This window comes from Nycticebus coucang, chromosome 8, assembly GCF_027406575.1.
Source record: "Nycticebus coucang isolate mNycCou1 chromosome 8, mNycCou1.pri, whole genome shotgun sequence".
Taxonomy (NCBI): domain Eukaryota; kingdom Metazoa; phylum Chordata; class Mammalia; order Primates; family Lorisidae; genus Nycticebus; species Nycticebus coucang.
In genome coordinates, this window is record NC_069787.1 from 72,761,798 (window position 1) to 72,773,450 (window position 11,653).

General features: G+C 35.0%; 1 non-coding gene across 1 annotated transcript; it reads left to right on the forward strand.

Annotated features, from left to right (window-relative positions):
- Positions 1-7,195: 7,195 nt before the first annotated feature.
- On the forward strand, positions 7,196-7,302 carry LOC128592823 (U6 spliceosomal RNA). Its single transcript, XR_008382035.1, has one exon. It is a non-coding gene; the product is annotated as a U6 spliceosomal RNA (small nuclear RNA).
- Positions 7,303-11,653: the final 4,351 nt, after the last annotated feature.

Below are 11,653 nucleotides of genomic sequence, written 5' to 3' on the forward strand. Positions count from 1 at the left end.
GGACTCAATGAGGGCTCCTTAGCAGTCCAAGAACTATTTTTCAAATGGTAGCCATTTTTTTCCTGCAGAAGATATGGCTTTATTAGAACACGAGGGACACACTTGGCTTTTCTGTTGAGGCTCATCAGGGATAATACACTGCATTCTTATTCAACAGGAGTCCTCTAGCACCGTTAAATCTGTTGGGTCATATGGCTTTAGTTTTGGGACACCTTGCACTGCATCCTGAAACTGCTGCAGAATCTTCTCTTGCTTTGAGCACCACTGAAAGCTGGCATCTTTCAGATTTACCTGATAAAAGGCTCAGAGCAGTATTCCTAAGTGTGGTATATACTTCCCCTGAAATTCCAACAAGCCCATCAAATGTTGTACATCTTTTTTAGCACAATAAATACAAGGTGTACCAACTTATTCTTTACTTAAGAGAGGACATCTTTATATACCACAGACTATAAGATATCTCTGCTGCTTTCAGCAATCCTTTGGTCTGTTAGCTGTAGTCACAGATCTTTGCAGGTCAAGACACCCTGGTTGCCACTTTAGCTTTAGTTTCCCTCCAAGTAATTTCATCCATGTTGCTTCTATCTGTTAAATAATGCCACATGGCCTCTGTTATTATGGAATCCCATAGTCTTTATTGGAGCTATAAATCCCAGTTCTATGTCAGCATCTCTAACTGTTAACTCTATCTTACACAGTATGATGTCAGGGAGCATTTTATAGAGGCTGCTAACTAGTTTAGCTTCCATGCTATCAGCGGACACTATCCCCTGAGCTTACCTTTATATCCATCTTGGGGTGTGTCTTCATGCAAGCTGCTTTAACAGAATACGTTAGACTGAATAATTTACCAACAGATATTTATTTCACACAAATCTAGATGCACAGACATCTATGAATCTACCAGCAGATTCAGTTCCTAGAGATGGCTTCCTACATCATAGATGGTACCCTCTAGCTGTGTCCTCTCATGGCAGAAGTGAAAAATAAGATCCGTCAAGGCTCTTTTATGATGGCATTAATCCTATTCATGAGAGCCCTCATGATCCTCCCAGAGCCCTCATGAGCAGATCACCTGCCAAAGAACCCCTCCTGCATTGGAGATTGGGTGGTGTAGTTTTCCTAGTTATTATAAAATAACAGGTAATAATGTGTGTATTTCTTTCCTCCCATCATAATATAGTTTCAATAAATATCCCTTTGTTGGTTCTATAATATTTCAGTCCAAAGGCTGAGATATTCTAATTTTAGAGACATTCAAATTATTCTTTTATGTACAATTTGTTTACTAATAAAAAAACCTTTTATCATTTAATAGAAGAAAACAATGCCTCTCTTGGAATGAATAATCGGAGTTTAAAAATATACCTGTATTTTATATTTGAAATTCACTTTATGTTCTGATTCATTAAGCAATTCTATCTTTAATTTCTCAAATTAGGATATTTTCTACACTCTATCCAGCTTTGACGCTCACACAGCTTTATTTGTGCGCTACTCTCATGTACCCAGAGATTACTCATAAAGCTACTAGAGCTGAACGAATAGCAAAAGTCCCTACCCTAAGGAGCTCGAGTCTGCAGGCAAGTCACCTAACACAAGAGAGAGAACAAAGAGCAAGCACTGTATTATGGGTTGAGATTGCTATTTCTGAAAAGATCAGCAGCAGGCAAAGGTGTGTTCTTAGCCAAGTGACACACAACTGATGCAATGGTACGTGATTTATCATGTAAAATGAGACATTTAACAACAAAACAGGCCATTAGGAAGCCACCAGTGAGTCATTATAGTAGGCATTCCTGTTTTAAGGATGGCTTCAACCTTGTAGCAAGGAGTGACAAAGAAATGGTTTCCCCTTCAGGAGATCTTAGACATACAGGCATGGCTTAGGCTAAGCTATTTTTTTTAATGCTTTTATGTGGTACCTGAAGGGAACACGGGAGGACAGAGAAACAAATATAGTCCACTTTCCCTCGCTACTCGTGACAATACCACCTCCAATTATAGCCCTCCAAAAGATCTCTGAAATTGTTTTCCTGAAACAGTCATTTATTAAAAGCTTACGGCTGTCCTGATAAATAATCTGGGAGGTTCCCTTGTACTCCTCAGAGGACCGAAGGAGGCTGCATTTTGTGCTCAATATAAGAGCAGGGAAGGTGTAGACGGGTAAGGGGGAATAGGTGCCGGAGTTCAGGGCTGTGATTCAGCTTCATGAGTAATGAAGTGACAGGCTGGAAGGCAACTTCATTACCCACAGTGCAGTGGATCCATCTATCTGCTGGAATTGAAGGCACGGAGGGAAAGCAGGACGCGTGTAATGGGAAAGGGAGTGACATGTGATGGCTACGAACTTGGTCTCAGGAGTTAGAGAAATTTAAGTTTGAAACCTGCACTTTCATACTAGCCATTACTGGGAGATTTTGGAGAGATTATTTTACTTCTCTAAGCCTCAATTTTCTTATCAGTAAAATGGGAATAAGAATAATGCTTTACATAACGGTTGTTATATATATTCTATAAAATAATGTGGATAAAGTTCTGAGCATAATGCCCAACCGCAATCACAATAATAACAACCATTCATTTCTGTGACTACCTGCTAAGTGTTTTTTATATTATCACATAAAATTTTCTATTTCCAGCCTATGAAAGCATTGCAAGATAGCATATCCACTTTGTAGGAGAGGAGACTGAGGCAAGGGGAAGTTCAGTGATTTATTCAGGGACACACCGGTAGGAAGTGGTATAGCCTAGATTCAAACCCAGGTTATCTCACTATAAACCTGGATTTCCTTGCACTGTACCACATTGCCAATAGGTTAAATAAATATTAAGGACTACCAGACAGAGAACATTAGCTCAACAGGGATAGATATGAAAGTAAAAAAATATCTACCTTACAACCACTGTGGTTGAAGGGTACAGCAAGGCACTCCTTTTGCATGTTGCACACTTGAAAGGATGACAAGCTAGGCGATACTTCAGGGGGAGTAATTAATAGTGGTTATTTCAGAGTGCCATTTTTCTCGGGTATGCTGAGATTCATCAGTAGAGGTAATACTAAGTACATACACAAATTATAAAATGCCGGATACCATTATATAGTTAACAATAACTATTGTAATAAAAAATTCTATAATTTCAACTTTTTTTTTTTGTTTAAATCTTATATTCTAAGCCACCTTAGTCTTCTGGGGCCTGTTTGGTTACATCAAGGAATTGGATAAAGTGTTTACTATGAGATCGTTTGCTCCTAAATGCCAATAGACAAAGGCAGTAATATAAACATCACCTAGAAAATAGTGGACTATTGTGTTAGTTTTGATGCTGCTTCATTGTATGGAGTGTAGATGGGCAAGAGTTAGTGCATTATTTTTAGGCATGGGTCTACTATTCATTAGCTGTGTTCATAGTAATTAATAAGTTGTTCATCTATTGGTAGATACAAACTTAACTAAGCCTCAGTCATGCCAAAGCTAGTAGTCAGAAAAAACAAAAACAAACAAAGAAAAAAAACCCAGAAAAACAACTCATGAGCAAAAAACAAAAGGTCTCCGAGAATAGATATGAAACTGTGCGGTTCATTTAAGCTTAAAAGGATAAGGTGAATTATGTATCTGGGAAGCAATAAAAGGATTTTAATGGTCACTTGAAAGTGCCTATGTATATTGAAAAGTGTGCTGTGGGAGGAGGTTCGAGTTTGGTAAAAAAAATAATAATAATAATAAATAAATAAATAAATAAAAACACCCCGCTACCCCTAGCTATGCCTTTCCTCAAAGACTTCACAGATGGAAATCAGGTATTAAAAAGGAGAATTGCCATAGGGTGTGTTAGATGAAATAATAGAACCCTGGTGGAGAATCATTTGTCAGAATATTAATGGGGTTCTTAATTGAAAGCCATAGAAATAACCTGTGGGCAACTTAAGCAGAAAAGAAATTTATTAAGTCTGCGTTAGGTAATTCATTAAATATCCTGGAGAGCAGGAAAACCAGGCTGCCAAAATATGCAGAAGTAAATGGTAGGTAGATACCCCAGACTAGATCTTGCCAATGGATAAGTATGTTGAGGATGCCTTTGTTCTTACCATTGAACATATGAATACCATCCCAAACCCTACTATCACTGGCCTTGATTGCCACCTATAATCTGCTCTGGACTCAATGTTTTTATAGGTCCTATAATTTCTTTACAGTTGCAAAGTGATCTGGGAAAGTGAGTCTTTGCCAGTTCCTAAAGTTGGAGGATTTTGTTTCCAACAAATATAAAGTGTTTCTAACAAATATAAAGTGAAGACTTTTCCAAAGGTAGAAAGGGTATTCTGAAACCGTCTGGCCAGGAATACATGTACATAATAGAAAGTCATGTTTTCATCTTTACTGACCTTCTTGGACCTATTAGGAAATAGATTTTTTTTTATCATTTTATGCTTATGGAAAAATATATGTAAGGTTACCATGACATTTTATAATAATTGATGAAAAGAAAATCCCCTGTACCTATGCTTCTATATGCTGTGATTTTGTTCCTTATTTCTTTCTAAGCCAGGCATAAGGCATCCATTTATATAAGCTCCTAACTCAGAACATGGCTCCATACCAAAGAACTAATAAGCAAGCCCAGGGTTCTTTTGTTCTTTTTTCTTGAATAATTACTTTCCCCATTTCTTTTTTTTACCAATTCAGCCAACACAATTTATCTTAAGGAAATTACATTTGCTCACATAGGTGTGTGAATAAGCGGAATGACAGGAGTTTGTTTTCACCAGAATTAGATGGATATTGCGATTACTTGGGGAAAGAACGTTTCCCTAAATTCAGCTACGAATCTTCCATATATCAAAACAAAGATCACTTGAAAGATAGCTCTTTATGCCTTAATACATATTGTGTTTTGTGAGCATATAACAACTTCCTATTATGTTGCAAAATACTTTTTTGGCACTGAGGAAAACAAGTATATTTTAAAGGTCACCTTTTCTTCACAATGACAGCAAAAACAGATAGGTTGAGTTTTGTGGTTAAAGACAAGGGATTAGGAGCTTTTCTAGTGTGTATGATACAGACTAAAAAGGGAGTGTTGTGCATTATTTTACACTTCAAAAGTATATTCAACCAGAAGCCTCCATTTAGGATTGTAATAGAGTCTTCTCTCCTAGCTCTGTTCTGCTGGGTTCTTTTAGGATTCTGTTTATGTGGATTTCTGTTGACATCTCTGCATTAGTATCTTCCTCAGATTTTAATCTGCTTGTGTGTTTAACGGTTAGCAACCTCCCTGGGGGCAAGACTGTTCTTTTAATGGTGGAGCAGGATGGTGGACTAGAGACATCTTCTTACTAGCCACTCCTGGAAGACAGGAGAAAGAGAACTCCCTCCACCTCTTGCTGGGGAACCTTCCCAGGTACTATCAGAGATTTTAGGCATTCATTGGGAATCTCAGAATTTGTTGGGGGACTACTGTGTATCAGTCAATGTAGATTTGGAGCACAGTATAAGAACATTTATATCAACAATGGATTTCATATATGATAGTGGTCCCATAGGATTTTTACCATGTTTTTATTGTACATTTTCTAGGTTTAGAAACACAATTGCGTACCACTGTGTTACAATTACCTATAGTATTCAGTATGGTAATGCATTGTACAGGTTTGTAACCTAGGAACAATGGCTAGTACATATAGTTCCATCTAGGTTTGTGTAAATACTCTATGATGTTTGCACAATGACAAATTCACCTAACAACATTATGCAGAACATATCTCTATTGTTATTCAGTGCATGACTGTTCTTACCATAAACATGATGGTGTTATATACTGGTGCTAGGTTATAGAACCAAAAGAGCAAGATACTTTTCTCTTGGATTTTGGAATCTAGCAGAATGTGCTTCCAGGAAAACAATGTAAAATTATGTATGGTACAAGGGCCACAGAATTTCCAAAATGCATTTCTAGCCAGATGATTGTAAATAATTGAAATAACCAAAGACATTCAAGTGTTTAATAGAAATACTACTGACAAATTTAAATTTTTAAGTATTTCTGTGGCGGTTATTTAAAATTGTGTTTGGTTGGTAAGTAGTAATGGCAACTTCTCACCATTACCCTGAAAGTATCTACATATGAGAAATGACATATATGAAGTTAGAGTTAGGGAGGAAAACCACATCATAGAATATACTAAAAGGTGTAAATGTCATAAGTGGAGAACATAAATTTTATGTTTTTTTCAGTAATAATTGAGGAACACTGAAAATAATGAAAGATATAAGTAAAGAAAAATTCTGGATTTAGAAAGGAAAATAGTTGTCAACATGTAGATTAATTAGACTGGAGGTGGATTGGTGTGGAATGTAAAGACATTCTTTCTTTGCAGTATATTTATAAAGAAAATAATTATATGGAAAATATTACTAACATACCAAGGAGGAAAAATATTTTATATTATCAGACTTTTCAAGGATGTGCTCATAACCAATCAGTGTTGAATAGTGTTGCAGTGAAAGACTTATAATCTAAGAATTTTATGTTCGACAAGTTTATTTTTCATGATGAAGTTAATAGAAATTGCATTTTTCCATGAATAAGAATGAAAAAATTTACTACTCACATACCTTTTCTGAGAAAAACACTTTTTCCTAAAATGTTATTTCTACTGAAGGACAAATAAAAAAATAAACCCTTATAATGTGGTATAAAAAATGGTATTCTTTCTAGGAAAAATAAATTTCAAGATAGGCATAATGTGAACTAAAAAAATTACGCAAGGTATATAAAATTTTTACTGTAGCATTATTTGTAATAGTATAAATTTGCATGAATTCAGATGTTTACAATTAGGAAGTTGTCCGTATGGTAGAATATAACATCATTTAAATTACTACAGAATCTCTGTCAACATAGGAAAATCATATGGCATAGTTTTAAGCGAAAGAAAGAAATTATATATAATCAGTACATTATTATACAAGTTTGTGAATTTGCCACGGTGTGCTTCCATTGGCAGCACTGTGTAAAACAGCTCAGTACATTTTCATAACCTTGGTATATCAGTGTCTCATAGTTGTGTTCATGTCAATGTGTGGTGATGTCTTGTGGTTGTATACATTATTGTTGTTGCATGAGCAGATTTTTATAAAACGCAAATCTAGAAGCCAACAGAGTAATGTTGCTATTAAAAATTCTGGGTTTTGTGCTCGCTTCGGCAGCACATATACTAAAATTGGAACGATACAGAGAAGATTAGCATGGCCCCTGCGCAAGGATGACACGCAAATTCGTGAAGCGTTCCATATTTAAAAAAAAAAAAAAAAAATTCTGGGTTTTGGTTTTTTTTTTTTTTGATTGCATTAATAGAGTGTTAAAGTCAAGTCCACGGGAGCTGGTGGTCCTATCCTAAACTGTATTTCTCAGTTCACAGCAGAGTGTGGTATTGAGTAGGTACTTCATTGATTCAAGAAGAGGGTGATTAAAACTTTATCTAAAAATGAAAAAAGTCTCTGATGGTACTGATAATTTCCTTGTGGGAAAAAGATTTTAGTGATGCCCCATTAACAATCTTTACTTATTTTAAGGTATATATTTTCTGTATGTAGAAAAGAGAATGGATTAATTTTGTATTATTCTAGCAGGTAATAGAAATTTTATAAGGATGAGGAAGTCAATTCAGCATGATAATTTTTTTAACTGTTAGAACTGTGTGAACTTAAAGTAGACAGATTTAAATGGCAATGAATGCCTGTGATTTTTACTATTCAGATGTGAAACTGACAATGTTCTATGAGGGGATTTTTCTATGGATGGAAAATTGAATTAGTTAGTGATTTCTAAATCTAAAGTGTTCTGAGCTTACAGGTTCTGTTGTGTTTAATTTTTAACTCCAAAGCCTAACTATTAGTATCTTAAATCACCCTTCTTTCATCACAAGATGCCTTGGTGAAGATAGTAAACAGAATTATTAGGAGAAGACTAAAGGCATTCATGTCTGGCTGGCTCCTCTTTCGGAGATCTCAGTTGAGACTGACATTAACCATGACATATATATGTTATGATGTTCTATCTCTGTTTATGATCATTGCTTTGTATGGTATTTAATGCTGTCATTTTCAGAATTATTTTTTCTTTTAGTTTCCCTAAGATTAGCTTTAACAATAAATAAAAAATTTAAATTATTACAGTTTAACATGCTTTTATATCACTGGATTAAGAGTTTTATATTGAGTTGAATTCTAATTTTAGGTAGCACGAAGTCTATTAATGTCAAGATCCACAGCCTAATGTGTAGCAATATTCTTCTGCATGTTTATAATCATTAATATTATAATTATAGCCAAATTTATTAAATATATACCCTTGTTGGGCTGTGCATATGGTCATTTTGTGTGCCTTATCACATTTAATCTTTACAAAAATGCTGTTAGATAGATAACACTTCCATTTTAACAAACGTTTAGAGAGCTTAAGCTATTTATCCATAGTGGTTCAAAACAAATCTTTTACCACTGTAATTCATGTTACTAGAGAGTAGAGAGATTTATTTATTTTTTCTTTTTAACTTTTTTTTTTGTTTCTAATTATTATGAGTACATAATAGTTGCATATGCTGATAGGGTATATGTAAAGTTTTGATACTAGTATATAATATGAATTAATCAAATCAGGGTAATTGGGATATCCATCACCTGAGGAATTTTATCATTTCTTTGTGTTAGAAACATTATAATTCCACTACTTTTAAAGTATACTGTAACTTATGGTCTGTTAAAGTCACTTTGTTGTGCTATGATCTATTGTTCTTTCTATGACTTTATTTTTGTACTCATTAACCATCCCCTCTATATTGTTTCCCCCCAGCTACCTTTATTAGTCTCTGGTGACAGTCATTCTATTCTCTTTCCCCATGAGATCAATCATTTTTACTATTTAACCTTACATTTGAGTGAGAGCATGTGAGATTTGTGTTTCTGTGCTTAGCTTATTTCACTTAATGTTCTTTTGTTCTAGCCATATTGTTGCACATGGAAGACTTTCATTCTTTGGGGGCTATATAATATTCCATTGTGTATATATACAATTGTACAATGATTTCTTTACTCATTGATGGTCATTTAGGTTTATTCCAAATCTTGGCTATTATCAATAGTGCTACAGTAAACATGGGAGTACAGATATCTTTTCAATATCCTGATTTCCCTTCCCCAGCAATGGAGTTGATGGGTTATAGGGTAGTTCTATTTTTAGTTTATTGAGGAAACTCCATGGTGTTCTCTTTAGTGATTGCCCTGATCTACATTACTACCAACAACGTGTGAGGGTTTCCCTTTCTTCATTCCTCATCAGCATTTGTTATGACCCATCTCTTAGATAAAAGTCATCTTAACTGGGATGATATGATATCTCATTATATTTTTGATCTATATTTCTGTGATGAGTAATGATGATGAGCTTTTTAAAAATATACCTGTTTGGTATTTGTATGTTTTCTGAGAAATGTCTATTCAGATCCTTTGCCCATTTTTAATGCGATTATTTAATTTTTTCCTATTGAATTGTTGGAACTTGTTATAGGTTCTAGTTATTGATCTGTTGTTAGATGGGTAGTTTGCAAATATTTTCTCTGATTCTCTGTGTTGTCTCTTTTTTGATTGCTGTACAGAAGCTTTTTAGCTTGATGTGATCCTATTTGTTTAATTTTGTTTTGGTTGCCTGTGCTTTGAGGGTATTACTCAAGAAGTCCTTGCCCAGGCCCATGTCCTAAAGCAGCAGTTCTTAACCTGTGGGTCGCGACCCCTCTGTAACAATGAAAATACATCCTGCACATCAGATATTTACATTATGATTCATAATAGTAGCAAAATTATAGTTATGAAGTAGCAACAAAAATAATTTTATGGTTGAGGGTCACCACAATATGAGGAACTGTATTAAAGGGTCATGGCATTAGGAGGCATTAGGAAGATTGAAAACCACTGTAGGATTTTTCCAATATTTTCTTTTTGTAGTATCATCGTTTTAGGTCTTACCTTTAGTTGTTAATCCATTTTGATTTGATTTTTGTATGTGGTGAAAGACCAGAGGCTAGTTTTATTCTTCTGCACATGGGTATTCAGTTTTCACAGTATCATTTATTGAAGAGACTGTCCTTTTTCCACTGTATGTTCTTAATACCTTTGTCAAACAGGAGTTTACTATAGGTGTATAGATTTATTTCTGGGTTCTCTGTCCTGTTCCATTGGTCTGTGTTTCTGTTTTTATGCTGGCACCATGCTGTTTTTGGAGACTATATCTCTGTAGTATAATTTGAAGTCAAGGGTGACCCTGAGCCTCAAGGGTCCCACAATCACTTCACTCTCCACCCTCTGGGTACAAAGATTCTTCATCCACTGGAGAGCTAGTGAGATATAGGAGGAGTGGCATAGGCAATGAAAGATTGTTTTTTCTGCCCTCTTCATTTACTCTTTCCTTGATATAATGTAAAAATAAGGTAATATAATCACTCACCTGATACTGGTTCTTTGGAAGATGCTTGCATGGAGAGTTGTTAAATTTGATGTTTGTGTGGAAGGACAATTGTTGGATATTACTGTTTCTCCCTGTTTAGAGGGAGATATTTAGAGCAAGATGAAACATAAATAGTCTTCCTCCAAAAATATTTATTTTTAATACAAAAAAAAATCTGCCATTCCATTCTACTTTCCCCCTCTTCCCACCAAGGAGCAAACATTTCAGTAATTTCCTTTTAAACTTTCCTTTTTATTTTACACACATATACAGAAAAATTTATCAGGCCTTTTTTTACTCTAGTCATTCTTTTTACCCATTCTGTTCACAAGTTTTAGTGCTAGACATTTAAGACTGCTTCTAAAAGCTAAATTAAAAAGATATTATACTAAGTTGAGTCTAAATGATGTCTTCTTTCCAACTATCATCCTCTTAGTAGTCCTAAAATTTCTCCACACCTTGCCTAACACAGTCATCAGTGGGGACTATTCATCAGAATGCACAGTGGGCAGATCCTTGACCTAGTTCCCATGGAGAGTAACCAAAGAAAGATTGCAAGCCTATTGAAACACAGGTGACATAAGACCACACTCAGAAGGATACAGAAAGCAGAGATGAATTAATCAAACTCCAGGGGGTCAAGCAACCAATCTGTTGCATTTCTATAGGATGTTAACTATCATAGGTGAATGTATTATTTAAAATTTTTCAATGCAAATGTTACAGAAGCTATTATGCAGTCAGAACAAATTCCCCACCTTTTTATTTGTTCCAGCCATGTAGTATTAGTCACTGATTTCAGCAACAAGGAGCAAATACAATATCTTTATCTAATGTTGATTGCCTCACTCTTGTTCACTGCACAGGCCAAAGGAGGCAGTAAGGCTACTTATTGGGATATGTTAATCTGACCAAGTATCAAAATACACAGCCAAGCTTATTGAGATAAACTGTGACATATCTCAATCATTTTCTATTCTCTTCTTGTGTATACAAATGAATTTGATTTCCTTGTGGATAAATATTTTGAGACTCACTCTCATTGGTTGCCCTATTGGAAAGGGGCCGGAGATGGTATCTAAATCATTACTTCTTTATTATTTGGGGAGCATAGAAAATACTTTAAACAGTGGAAATCTCTTTCTTTCTC